General features: G+C 41.2%; 1 protein-coding gene across 1 annotated transcript in view; it reads right to left on the minus strand.

The window, feature by feature from the left end:
- Map2 (microtubule associated protein 2) overlaps positions 1 to 13,622 on the minus strand; it is a 268,877-nt gene extending 255,255 nt beyond the window's left edge. Inside the window, 1 exon segment of the mRNA XM_042055511.1 lies at positions 13,523 to 13,622. The gene's annotated coding sequence lies outside the window, so the exon portion shown is untranslated.
- Between the last annotated feature and the right edge of the window lie 391 nt (positions 13,623 to 14,013).

Below are 14,013 nucleotides of genomic sequence, written 5' to 3' on the forward strand. Positions count from 1 at the left end.
AATTAATTGTGAAAATGTCTATAGCCATACTTCCAAAAGAGCCCTTAGTCTCCTACTTTTAATAGGCTTCTGTCTCTAAATCACACTATAGAAATTCTAGACCTACCACTGTTTCCTCTCAGATGTCTCTTGCCAGTTCCAATTCATCATCACACCACACTCACAATTGTCGTTCCTGGGTCACCAGCTCTGACGATATCATAAAATCAAAGATTCTACATACAGTCAGTGTGTGAGGATCTCCAAACCTGAAACCCAGTCATGCCGTGTAGTGTGCTCTGCTCATCGTTACCTGAGTACCTTTGCTTTCAATATTGTCCTTCCTAGGTTCTTGTCCAAGTCCAGCTCGTTGGGACCCACATCATGTGTGATTTCCTTCTTGAAGCCCTTTCACTCCTTCACATGGTGATGAATTTCACCTCTGAATTTGCATACTGCCTAATTTATATCATCATTCAAAATATTCTTAATTCTCATTTTGCTGTCTACATTGCCTGCATCAGCAGGAGAAGAATGGTTTGTATATTTAATATTCTGCGTACATCAATGGAAGTTCATTATTTTCCTGTTTCATTTTGACACCAATCCTTTAGCATAACATTTTACTTTTTGTTTGATGTTTAGTAATAGCTTAATATTAAGCAGTCCATAGTTGAATGTAATCCTAAGAACATTATTCATAATTTAGTATGCATTGATATTATTTGTCCATTTGTTATTACTATGTGAACATTTGAATAACTGCAGCTGTTAGATATTGATGGATACAGCTAACGGTTTTGTACTGAAGTGATTCATTTTATAGAGTAAGCCTTACAATAATGGAAGTAGAGGAAAGAAACTCAAATAAAAATCAAGAGTAGTTTTATATTTCATTGTAAAATAAAAATGCTGATTTACCAAAATTGAATTTCCTTTGATGGAATACAGTCACATCCTCTTTTCATCATGACTAATGACACTTTTAAAACTTTCCGTATAATGTCTTTGTGCCTTTGCTACATTATTATGGTCACAGTCTCCTGTTTTATACCTCTCCAGTTGTCCCTAGGCAATGACATTTTCTGTTCAATTCAGATCTGAATATGCCTATGGCCATCGCTCTATATTTTGTCTATGCTTTGAAAATGCCTGGTAGAAATAATTATGCAAAAGGAGGGGAATAAGTAAATATTTTATTTCCTAATAAAGACAAGCTGAAAGAATAAAACAGCCTCAAATCACGCCAAAAGCATTTAAGTGATAAAATATCAAGAACATTGTTTAATGATAAGTCCAGAAGAGCATTGCATCACATGTGCAAATAACTAAAAAGTGCATCCAATACTTTACTGCAAGGGATATATGCACAGAAAGAACACTGATTATTCACTGACGGATGATCCCGGATCATCATGGAAGAGACCAGATCACTGGAATTCTTGGGGGGTTTTCACCACTGCCTCTAAGAAGCATGACATACTCCCCAGCTAGTTGTACTGCTTTGTGCCCTGCAGCTTGTTCCTCGGCACACGGCAGTTTACGATCGAAGCTGTTATGGAAAGATACTCAAGGAATATTGTTATGTTGAGAATGGAATTGGTTTTTTTTCTATGTCTTGCAAATATGGATTTGTAATGTTTTGCTTAATTTCTCTGAAAATTTTAATGTGGGTACAAAAAAGGCTGTTAAGAGGTTTAAATTAAGTTTGCATGTAATCCTCCAGAAAAAGAATGCAATTTCATTGTATTTGTTTATGTTATGTTAGATCAAATTATTACTCCAATCCTTACCACTAGCTTCTAATTTTCAAAATTGTTTCTCTCTTGTGATTTAACAAATTAGTGAATAAGATACAGATCTTTCTAAAGGGATTTAGAACATATAATTAATCTCTGAAAGCTGTGAGGATTTTCAAAAATAATCTGATTTTACAACCTCAAAAATTTGATTGTTGCAAGTAAAATACAAGTCAAACTGTGATCCAGTCTTGTCAGGAGGTCTGGCATGTGCCTCCTGCTGCACTCTCCTGTTTTATTAGATTCCCCACGTTCATCCAACTCTTTATGTTTCTCAGCTATGCAAGGTCTCTGCTTGCCTTAAGATCCCTCCTTCTGCTTCAACACTCACACACTTCTATAGCTCTATGTTTATTACTCTTTCCTACAAAAGCAGTGCATCCCACTGGAACCAAGCTCATTGTTTTTGTTACAGATCCCTTGGATCATCTATTTGTATCTGAAGTATCCACTCGATTTTGTTTTCCTTGCTAACTTCTGTGCCCTGCTGATAAAACATATTGGTTCTTTGAACGCAAGAATTTGCATGGCTTCTCCCGAAATTCTTCATACTCAGAAAAGTACCTACTTTACCTTCAGGACCTGAAACCTTCAATTATTAGATAAATACACTGATGAATAATTAGATGCACGTTAAGCAACATTTGGGCCATGGCAGCTTTAAGTGGCAAGGAAACAGTGAGTCCTTCTCGGGTAAGGGACTCATGTACAGAAATGTACTCAATCTTAACTCTTGACAGACAATCTTTAAATTTCAGGCTATCAAAATAGGTCAAATCCAATAGGAAAAGGAGAGAATAATTTATCTAACAAGAGCTGCATCCCCAGGCTTAGCTTGCTGGTGTGCAGTGAAGACTCTTTTCCACGTAAATGGCTTTAAATGAAGAAACTTCTGAGAAAACCAGGCACAGAATTTGTTATCCAACTGGAGGTAAAATCCTGTAAGGAATATATGCCAGCCACCTTCTCGGTAACAAAATGGTCATGCCAACGCCGATGATCCATTAAATAGGTTCATCTGGAGAATCAGGACACACAGCACGGCACTCTCTAACAGAAGATGATGTTAGAATCCTTTCACTCCCCAGAGAGTGCTGGAGTTTCGGTTTGCAGCAGGAGAGAATATGTTTCTCTTTAAATATTTAAGCATGGTTTCTGCTTAATTTCCTTCCTCCAAGATGCTCGTCATGCCTTTCAAATATTTGTCTACAGAACATTCTACAATGCCTAAGCAGCGTGGGCGCAGGTGGAGTGCTATTGAACACAGTAACCACGGCAACACCTAATTCTCATTTAATTTGCCATTTCCTTGGAAAAAGCAAAAACACAAGAAGGATGGAGCACTGTAGGCAGAGAAACAGGAAGGGAAGTAGGAGTGGGAAGGTAAGTGGGAACCAGGCACAGACAGCGGCCCACAGGCTTTCTAGTTCACTTCCTTTAACTAAAAATGCCAAGGCTGGGGGAGACACAGAAGCTATTTTTGAGAAAAATTTTATGGTGCTGTATATCAGACAAAAATTCAACCTGGCTATTTTTAATGGACTCTCTTTATGCAGAGTACCAAGTTTAAACACAAACCCAGTCAATCTGAAGGCTTCAGTGGCGATGATTCCAGGTCAGAGCAAAACTCCTCGGCTATCCAAGTCCCCTGAGTCTGGGCATTCCTCCCCAGAGTTGAAGCTTCTCTCCTATGAGATCCAAACCACAGGAATGGCCCTGGAGCAGGAGCTATAAGTGTTTCCTGGACCAGATTTAGTCTCTGGGCTTCAGCAGAGAAGCTGGCACACAGCTAGTTGGAAGGGCCCTAAATTCCGAGTCCCTCCCACTTTTATTATCTACATGAAAGCCAACTGAGTCACAAAATTGGGCAGGTACAACTGCCACTTTCCTCTACCCTTAGCTCAGAAAACAGGAATATAAGGCAGCCTAGGAACACAGAGCCAGGGTGAGATGTGCCTTCAATGGCACCCTTAAGAAGGAGCTGCATATGGGCCCAAACTACAGAATACCAAACCTGCTTCCCAGCCAACTAACTTAGGAACGTCCCTCATTGGCTGCCTGCCTCAGCTGGCTTACTGATACATCTTATCTCCACTGAATACCTTTATATTAACATATAATCAGTAAAATCTTAACACTTGAAGCTCCTTTAGTAGCAGAACATGGGGCACAGAAGAAACACTTTAATAATACACAAGTTTTATTTGTCAATTCAAATACCTTAATTTTTTTTAACAGGATCTCATGTAACTCAGGCTGGTCTCAACTAGCTATGTTGCAAAAGTTGACCTGAACCTCTGATCCCCTGCTTTTACTCAGCGCCCTGGGATTACAGACATGCACCACCCCACCATCTTAATGCTATACTGGCAATCTCCTGCAGGGCTTCATGCATGGTAGGCAAAGACTTTAACAACTGAGCTACATCTCTAGCCTAGATTCAACAATCTAGACTATTAAATGTAATGACGTGATATATTTCCAGGCACATAAGCGCACACTCCTTTGGAGCCAGTAAGTTCTCAGGGTTACAAAGCACTGTGCTATTATTTAAAATACAGACACATTAGGAAGAAAAAGGCGAAGATTGTATTTCAAATCCAAGTAACTCATTTTCAGTGATACTTTCTTTTACAATTAAAGGACTTTAGAGCCCCTAAATCCCCATGATAATCTCTGTAAAGTCCACATGAGTCTCTGAAATCAGAAAGCACAGAGATGTACAAAGCTGTCACTGCTTCCAATTTGGGTACCAACCACAGCCATTCTGTGTTTTCCCACTCAAAGGAAAATGAATTAGTGACACACAAACAAACAACAAACTCCCAAGTGTCACCAAAGGCCACTCCGTCCTCTGCTGCAATACTCATCATTCACTTTATCAGCAAAGCCATTTAGTCTGTTGCATTGCATTCTCCAGGGAATAATGATTGAGGGGGGGAACACCCGATATTGTATTCAGTAATGTTTTTACTGTTTTAAAGATTAAATCACAGTGATTAAATTACAGGTAAAAGGCAGTAGATAAGGAGCCAACCATACTTTTAACTTCATATGTTTTATTTTCATAAAGCATTTACAATTTTTCATATAAATTGAGTTGAATATTACATTTCTCTTTTTTGGTTTTTCGAGACAGGGTTTCTCTGAAGCTTTTTTAGAGCCTGTCCTGGAACTAGCTCTTGTAGACCAGGCTGGCCTCGAACTCACAGAGATCCGCCTGCCTCTGCCTCCCGAGTGCTGGGATTAAAGGCGTGCGCCACCACCGCCCGGCTTAGAATGTTTTTAAGTTAAATAAAAATCCAATGGACTGAATAAAAATTGATCTCAACTATAAAAAGCTGTTGTGTGCATGCATGCTTGCATGTGGGGTATGTACATGTGTGTGTGTGTGCACATGTATGTAACTGTCTTATAGGATAATCACACATTCACATGCCACCAACCTCATTTTATTCCTCTGTGAAACACAAGATGACAGAATAAGTGGGATAAGAAGTTGTCATAGGTGCTATACTAAAAAACTGTGAGCTGAAGATCGAAATGTTTGTTCAAACGACAAGAAGTGCATATTGTAAATGAGAGCATTAGATCTGTTCCTTGCTTACCACAGGGCAGTTTTCCTGGCTGAATCCTAAAAACATTGTCTGCCTATTTTACACAGTGAGTTGTAAGGATATAGGGTCTCCTATCAACCAAAACATGTAGGGGAAGTAATATGAAGTAGGCTTCATACTATTTTCATCCTGCCAGAGAGAATACATGGAGAACAACTAAATTGTGAATTTTAAAGATAAGATACGCAGATACAGCAGTAAAACACCAAAGCTAGTGTCTTCGTTAAGTTTTTTTATCACTGTGAAGGGACACCATGACTACAGCAACTCCTATAAATGGAAACATTTCATTGAAGGGGCTTGTTGACAGTTTCAGAAGTCAGTCCATTATCATCACGGCAGGGAGCATGGCAGCATACAGGCAGATGTGGTGTTGTAGCTGAGATCTCCTACATGTTGACTCAGAGACAACAGGACACCAACTGACTGTCACATTGAGTAAAAAGAGACCCCAGAGCCTGCCCCACAGTGACACAGTTCCTCCAACAAGACTATACCTCCTAATAGTGCGACTCCCTATGGGGGCCATTATCTCTCAAACCCCCACGGCTGGGCATTATTTAGTTGTCGTTTTGCTCCTGGAAATGATGCTGTGGCGCTTTCCATCCAGTGTCAGATCTTCTCCTACCAACTCACCTCATCACGGTGCTACAGCATCTCCAGTCTATCACAGTGGGGCTGCTTACAGTAGGGAAATCAATGGTTACGGTTGTTGTGGCAGTGCCCCAGGCATCTTCAATAACGATGAGCATGAAATGCAAAGGCTTCATGCTAACCCATTTATTCTGCCTCAAATAGCCCGTATGTATGCTTACTTATAAGTCTTCATTAAACGTAAAGATCTATACAGTTAAGGGATGAAATTGCTGATATTCAAGCACTCGCTGTGTTTTGCAGTCATTTTCGGGTAGATTCTAGATTAGCTACTGATAATGTTATATAGAGAATTGAAATTTGGAATATTTACTTAATCTTAAACTTAGTTCAATATTTATTGATCGATCCAGTGTTTTTGGTGTATATCTGTGGATTCATCTAACCCGTCTAACATGAAAACAATAGACTGCTAGTCTTCGCTATTCAATTTAACTTAAAACAACAGGAAGAACAACCAAACCGTTTTATTTGGTATTAGGTAATTCAAATAACTTTAAAAAAAAATCATTTCATTAGCCAAAATTCTCACTTTGAAGTGATTAATCATGGAAATGAACCATTGTTTCCTGGAAATGTTTAAACAATTTAAAGAAAAGTGACAAGAAAATGATTGTCGTGAGTCACTCTCCATGAAATAGAGCCTTGGGGGTGAGGAATGGAGAGAGATGGATCCTGGAGCTCACTAGGAGCCAACCAGTGAGCTCATGGCTCAAGGAGCAAGCCTCCTTCCCCCACATCCCCCAACACAGTAGACAACAGCTGCGGAAGACAGCTAGTGTCATCCAGATGCTGTGAAAATCCTTTTTTTTTTTTTTGCACTATGAACATGCATTACTCTCATTTGCTAATAAAAAGCTGACTGGCCAATAGCTGGGCAGAAAGAGACTGGGGGCAAAAGCCAGATCGGGAGAATTCTGGGAAGAGAAAGGGCGGAGTCAAAAAGTTGTCAGCAAATGCAGAGAAGCAAGATGAGAATGTTGTGCTGGGAAAAGGTACGAAGTCATGTGGCTAAACATAGATAATAATTTAAATGTAAGAGTTAGTAACAAGCCTGAGCTATCCGCCAAATATTTATAATTAATATAAGCCTCTGTGTCTTAATTTGGGAGGCAGCTGCCAGGTATTTGGGAATAGGCAGTTGGGGAAGAAAATGTCCATTGACATCCTCTGGTCTCATCATGTACTGGACTAGTATAGATACAAAGGGGAGATACAAAGCAGCAACTTCCTGATTTGGGATGTCTTATTGAGGAAGGATGCTTCATGATGGAAGAGCTGCAGACAAGGAAAAGACTGCCGCAGAGATAGAAAAAGGGAAAGGCAAAGATAGGACCAAAGTAGGGGCAAGTCTTAAGGAGGAGAAGTTAGATTAATGCTGCATGTGATGCAGAAATAGAAGCATAACGGAGAATAACTATATATAAAACAGCAGCCTGTATCTTCACATCACTAAGGATCAGTGATGGTTTTGTTGTCTATTTATTACAAATTAAAAGTTCTGAGCAAAGGGGAGGTAGGAAAGCAGGGACACAGGAAAGAAAAAAAAGAAGATTAAAAAAAAGTCCAGCTATGCATTTGTAAACTCATATGTAAATATGCAAACTCCTGAGTTTACAAATGGCCAAGATACAATTAAAGAAATGTTCAACATCCTTAGCCATCAGGAAAATACAAATCAAAATCATTCTGAGATTCCATCTTACACCTGTCAGAATGGTTAAGATCAATAATGCAAGTGACAGTTCATTCTGCTGAGAATCCAGAATAAGGGGAACACTCCTCCATTGATGGAGGGAGTGCAAACTAGTACAGTCACTATGGAAATCAATACAATGGTTTCTCAGAAAGTTGGAAATTGATCCACCTCAACATACAGCTATACATCTCTTAAGCATATATTCAAAGGACACTCCATCCTACCACAAGACACTTGTTCAACTATATTTGTTGCAGCTTTATTTATAATAGCCAGAAACTGGAAGCAACCTAGATGTCCCTCAACAGAAGAGTGAAAATGTGGTACATTTACACAATTAAGTATTACTTGTATTTTCTAAATGACATCATGAAATTTGCAGTCAAATGGGTGCACTAGAAAAAAAAAACCATTCTGAATGAGGTAACCCAGACCCAGAAAGAAAATATAGTCTGCATTCACTTATAAGTAGATATTAGCTATTAAGTAAATGATAACCCAAACTACAAATTTATAGACTCTGAATTTAAGTAAAAACAGTGGAGTCCATTGCCAAGGATAACACCCACACAATGCATCAAATATGGAGAAGTGAAGCTGGTGCCTACATGGAGCGTTCACTCCTAAATACTAGTCTCTTACGGTGTGGGAAGGTACTCTGCAGACTACCAAAAAAGAATCATGAACATCAACCCAGTCATAAAGATTTTGAGAGCTTTTGAGAGTAGTTAACCAATGTCTGATTTTATTTAAGAATTACCCCATGAGAGGGAATCGAGTCCTGAGCTGCTTGGGTAACCAAGAATCAGAGACTAGATGGCCTAGAGACCTAGAGTAAAAACAAACACTACTAGTCTTAAAAATGTCCTTAAAAAGTATCAATAAAATGACTCCTAATGATATTCTGCTATACTCACAGATCAGTGCCTTATCCAGTCATATCAGAGAGGCTTCCTGCAGTAGCCAATGGGAACAGCCAGATATTATTCAGAGATGGGAGTTCTCCATCAAATTCCTCAGCTCAGAGCTCAGGGAATTCATGAAAGAGGAAACAGAAAGACTAAAAGAGCCAGTGGGAACAGAGAACACCAGGATTACAAGATCATCTGAATCAACTAAACAAGGTGCATATGAACTCACAGGGACAGAAGCAGCAAGCACAGGGCCTACATGGATCTGCACCAGGTCCTCTGTGTGTATATTATAGCTATTAGCTTAGTATTTTCACGGGACTCCCTCTCATGAGGATGAGTGAGTTTCTTACTCTTGTGCCTGCTCTTGGGACTCTTCTCCTCCTTTTGGATTGCCATATTCAACTCTGAAATGAAATTTTTGCTCCATATTATTTTATTTTGTCATATTTGGTTGTCATCTCTTAGAAACCTGTCCTTCCCTAATGAGAGACAGAAAGGGTATGGATCCAGTGGAGAAGGGAGGTGGAGAGAAACTGGGAGGAGTAGAGGAAAGGGAAACTATAATTGGGAAAAGAATCTATTGAGAATAATTGAGAAAAGAATAATTGAGAGAAAAGAATAATTGAGAAAAGAATCTATTTTCTATATAAGAAAATATGAAAAATAAAATTAATTGAGTTTAGTTAGGTATCATACTACATTTCCTGCCTTCCAGAACAAGAAGAATCTGAGGAAGGAGGGTAGAACTCAAATATGAGCTTGCTTTAGGAATTCCGGTCTATTTATGCTATATGGAGTTTCATAGTCTCAAAGTAAGTAAAAAAAAATAAATGAATAAATAAAATAGTTGCCCTTAAAATCTTATTAGCATCTCAAAAATCAGATAAACTATAGATAGATAGATAGATAGATAGATAGATAGATAGATAGATAGAATTTGTCCCTTCTGATATATTTTGTAACAGAAAACAATGTTTAAAACGTTTTCCTTTGTGTACAATATAAACTTAACAACAGAGGGAGAGAGGATTCTGTTCTTTCTTCTTTTTGAATTACCAAATGATTCCCCTAAAATGTGGAAGTTAAATATATCACAGCTGAGTATGTCACCACAAAAAGGAAAGTTCATCTTTTGAAGAGTAATGGTCAAAGTTCAAAGGTTAGATTCAAAATGTTTCCATAAAGTCAACTAATTGGGCTCACATTGTTTTGAACTTTTTAATTCACTACAGACCTGTTTTCAATAAGTATCCTGTATAATTTTAACAAGGAAGTACCCAGAGCTTTAAGCTCAAAGCAATGTTGTGGGAGGATAAGGGACACAACATTGCACTGAGGTAGAAAAGCAAAACAGATTTCTTCCACCTCCACCCATGCCCATAAGCCCTCATCCACATCTACACGGACAAACACTAGCAGCTGAGAAGTTTCTTTCATCCCTCTGTCTCCCTCTACCCTACCAGGCGCTCAGACTTCCCCACAGACCCTTTCCCTTGGTTTCAGCCTTTAGGCCAACCATCTTACTTGGCAGTTCCATATTTGCTTTGGGTGTTTGGAGATTACTGGTGCTGATCATTCTCTGAGGATATCAGAAATTGATAAGGACTCATAAGACTCAGGTAATAACGCGAGTGGAAGAGCTTAGTAACATCTGCAACCCATCGAGATCAGACACAAAAGAGGCAACCAATGGTCCTAAACGCCTGCGTTCAGTTAGTGACTTACCTAGGAGAGCCAGCCTAGCATTGAGGGGTAATACTGACCGGACACTGCTTTCTTTATCTCCGGTTCTTTACTTTAATCTGCTAAGAGGAAGTCAAGCACTGAAAAGAACACACTGTCAGTCACTCTAGGAACCCCTCCCATCAACTTCCTCTGCTCTGTCTCCACAGAGGGGTACCCTTGCTCTCATTTGTACATTTAAGCAAATGGATGTAATATCTACTTGACTGCCAGAGTGCAAAAGCATTCTCTTCTCTGTTATCAAGCTGATAGTGAAATTCAACAAATATATGTGTGTCATAAGAAAATACTAAAAATCTTCCAAACAAGCATTTTTATCCCTTTCTTCATGACATTTAGAAAATGTGTAAAATGGTTTAAGCCAGGGATTGGGGGAGGCATGGACTGAAATTGTTCCTTCAGTCCTACAACATTCTGTGCCAAGTTTCATTTCTGACTCTGTATTTCTGGCCAGAATCAAGATCCCTGAAAAGAAATATATAAAAGAGAAAAATATGCCTTTAACCTTAGCAGAGCCATGTTGGCAGAGGCAGCTGTGGGAAGAACAGGGCTTCTGGCCTGGGATGGGCATGTTGCTGGTGTTTGCTCTCCATTGAGAGGATGTCAGCTCCCTCAGTGAGACTGAAGCACCTACTAGCATGAGGTCATGCTTGTGCCAGTTCCACTGGGTCGGGCTCTTTCAGCACATTCCATCTCCTTCCTCTTGGAGAAGGTGCTGTAAACAAGAGAGACAGAGAGAGAGAGAGAGACAGAGAGAGAGACAGAGAGAGACAGAGTCAGAGAGAGAGACAGAGAGACAGAGAGAGACAGACAGAGAGAGAGACAGAGAGACAGAGAGACAGAGAGAGACAGAGAGAGACAGAGAGAGAGAGAGAGAGAGAGAGAGACAGAGAGAGAGAGAGAGACCCTGTTGTGCTATAAGCACATCCTAAACTCAAAAGCCTGGAAATGCTGGTTCCACCTGTAGCAGTCTAGACCAAAGTAGGAGCAAGGAAAAAAACAAGAATGGTCAGCAAGAAAAAGCTTATTTGGTTATTGGGGAAGTGGAGGGAGTTAAGACACAAGAAAAACAATGAAAATAAAAATTAATGCCACTAAAATATTAGGTTTTTAGAAAGAGAAAACAAATTGTTAAATTGTCTAGATGTCTTCATATATGCAATTTCTCACATATGAGGTTAAAAACTTTGGAAATTAAATAAAGTTATACCAAATTTAAATATGATAGAAAATAACTAAGTAAACCACAGATAAATGGCATGAACCAAATAGGAAATAACTGGTCTGATAATATCAAAATCATGAATGCAGATGTCAGGCTATGAAAATTAGATAAGAATCACAGGGAAATTAATGTTAGGACATATACACAAATTCAATATTTTCCTATTGAAATAAAACCAGACTTTCCCCTATCCTAGAAGGGGAAGGGTCCTTGTGTGCATGGGGAAACTGACTGGAAGTGATTTGCAAATCTTAAATTATTCTTACCAGAAATGACAGACACTAGGTTCAGTTAAAGGAGTGTAATGTTCCTCGTGGGTATAAAATCAAAAGCGTTTTAAAGCGTCATTGTTTATTCAATCTATTTTGGGCTGCCGAAAATATCATAAGGGACCAGACCGGCATGAAAGGGTGACAGCTGTCTGCTCTCATACTGGGCTGGTACCTGCAGCTCACACACAGGGAGCTTTTGCGAAACGTGGCTCACATAAAAGGCTTTGTTCTCTATCGCCTCACTGTGGCCTCAAGCCTCAACTTCAGCTTGCAGGCATTTCCTCTCCCTGATCATTCTAAAGAAATTCATCTTTAATAGGTAAGCTGGTTCCTTACTAATATTCATTTGTTTTTCTGTATCACACCTGAAACTATGTACCACCCAATGATAGGCTTTTGGTTGTTCTTTTAAAACATAAATTTCATTCAGAGCATAATCCTCAATCCGTAGAAAATGACTTTAAAAGATGTGTCTTTTGGCTATCCACACCATTTTGTAGCATGTGTGCAGGGTGTGTGTGTGTGTGTGCGTGTGCGTGTGCGTGTGTGTGCGTGTGCGTGTGTGTGTGTGTGTGGTGTGTCTGCATCTTGACAAAAGCTTCACACCCAGTTTCAAAAGGTCTGTGTCCTGGTTGCTTTACTCTCAGAGCTTACATCAGAGGGCAAACAGTAATTATCACAAGCAGCTTGTTGTTAACCAAACCTTTTTATCTACTGACAAAATCCAGAATCCCCGATGCCAGGAGGGAAAACACCAATTTCCAGTTTTCTAGGACTGTGTTTCTGACACCAGCAGCTCACTCTCCCCTCCCCCTCCTCACACACCCAAACACACACCTCCCGCTCCTGGTTCTTAGGCACTCTCTGCCATTACACTTCCATCCTGGAACAAAGGCGAGGCTAGGGAAGGCAGTCATTACTACAGTCCCCGACTCGCAAAGAAAAGCTTCAGAATTAAGGAATGAATAGAAGAGATGCAGCTGAGTACCCACCCCTCTCCTTTAGGAAGAAAGGGCTATGCTGAAATACAAGCTCTGCCAGGCTTGTACCTTTGGGCCCCGCCCTCTATACAACCAAGGAACAGTTTTTCATTTTCCTAAAATTATCAAAATATACCAATTTTCTTCTTCCTGTTGTCTCTGAAGAAATGATTTGAAATTGGCTGGGTTCCCCTCACCCTTCCTCAGTGTGCAGAGCTCTGAGGCTGTGGGCACACAGAGACAGACACATAGTATAATAATAATAATAATAATAATAATAATAATAATAATAATAATAATAATCCTCTACTTTTAATTCCTTTCCTCGAGATCTTTCTATAGCTCGGGCCATGCTAACTCTCAAAACACGTACCCCAACCTGAACCGAAGTTTCCCATGGTTTTAAAGTGGTACCTAACGAGGTCACTGGCTCATCTACAAATCGAGAGGTCAGGTACCGAGCCGGGTCCCTTGCCCCGGAGTGACACCTGGACAGCGCCAACCGGCGCGGGCTCTCTCCCATAGCACAGCGGACGAGACTAGCCGGTCGGGTCGGGTTCCTACTTTCCGGGCTGCGGCTCCTCTCCGCGGAGCCCTAGGAGGAAGGACCGGCGCTGAGCGAGGCGGGACGGTGTCTTACCTGGGCGCGGGAAGTGGACGCACCCGCGGTCGCGGCTGACTCGGAGAGCTAGAGCTCCTCCGTGGGAGGAGCCGGGAAGGCCGGACGACGGGAGAAGCGAGGAGAGGACGGAGAGGAGACAGAAAGAGGCCGGAGGGAAGTCGAGGGAGAGAGGATGCTGTCGCTGCTGCCGCCGCAGAGAGCCCGCGCAGCCGAGCGCCGCCCCGTGCTCGCCCCAGCCGGGCTCCGCGGCCGCCCCGCCCCGCCTGTTCCCGCCCCGCTCAGGGCCCGCCCGGCTCCGCCACCGTTCGCTCTGCGCTTGGGCAGACGCTGCCACCGCCGCAGTACCGGGGAGGGGGAGCGCAGGGCCCCGCCTACTACTGCAGCCAGCCGACCGCCAGGCCCGGACAGCTAGGCTTGGAGCCCCAGAGCCCCGCCCAGCCAAAGCCAAGGGCGGCGGGGCCGCTGGGACCCAGCCTCCTGCCTTGCAGAACTGTCCCTCTAGGCTGGCA

Source organism: Arvicola amphibius, chromosome 8 (assembly GCF_903992535.2).
Source record: "Arvicola amphibius chromosome 8, mArvAmp1.2, whole genome shotgun sequence".
Classification (NCBI taxonomy): domain Eukaryota; kingdom Metazoa; phylum Chordata; class Mammalia; order Rodentia; family Cricetidae; genus Arvicola; species Arvicola amphibius.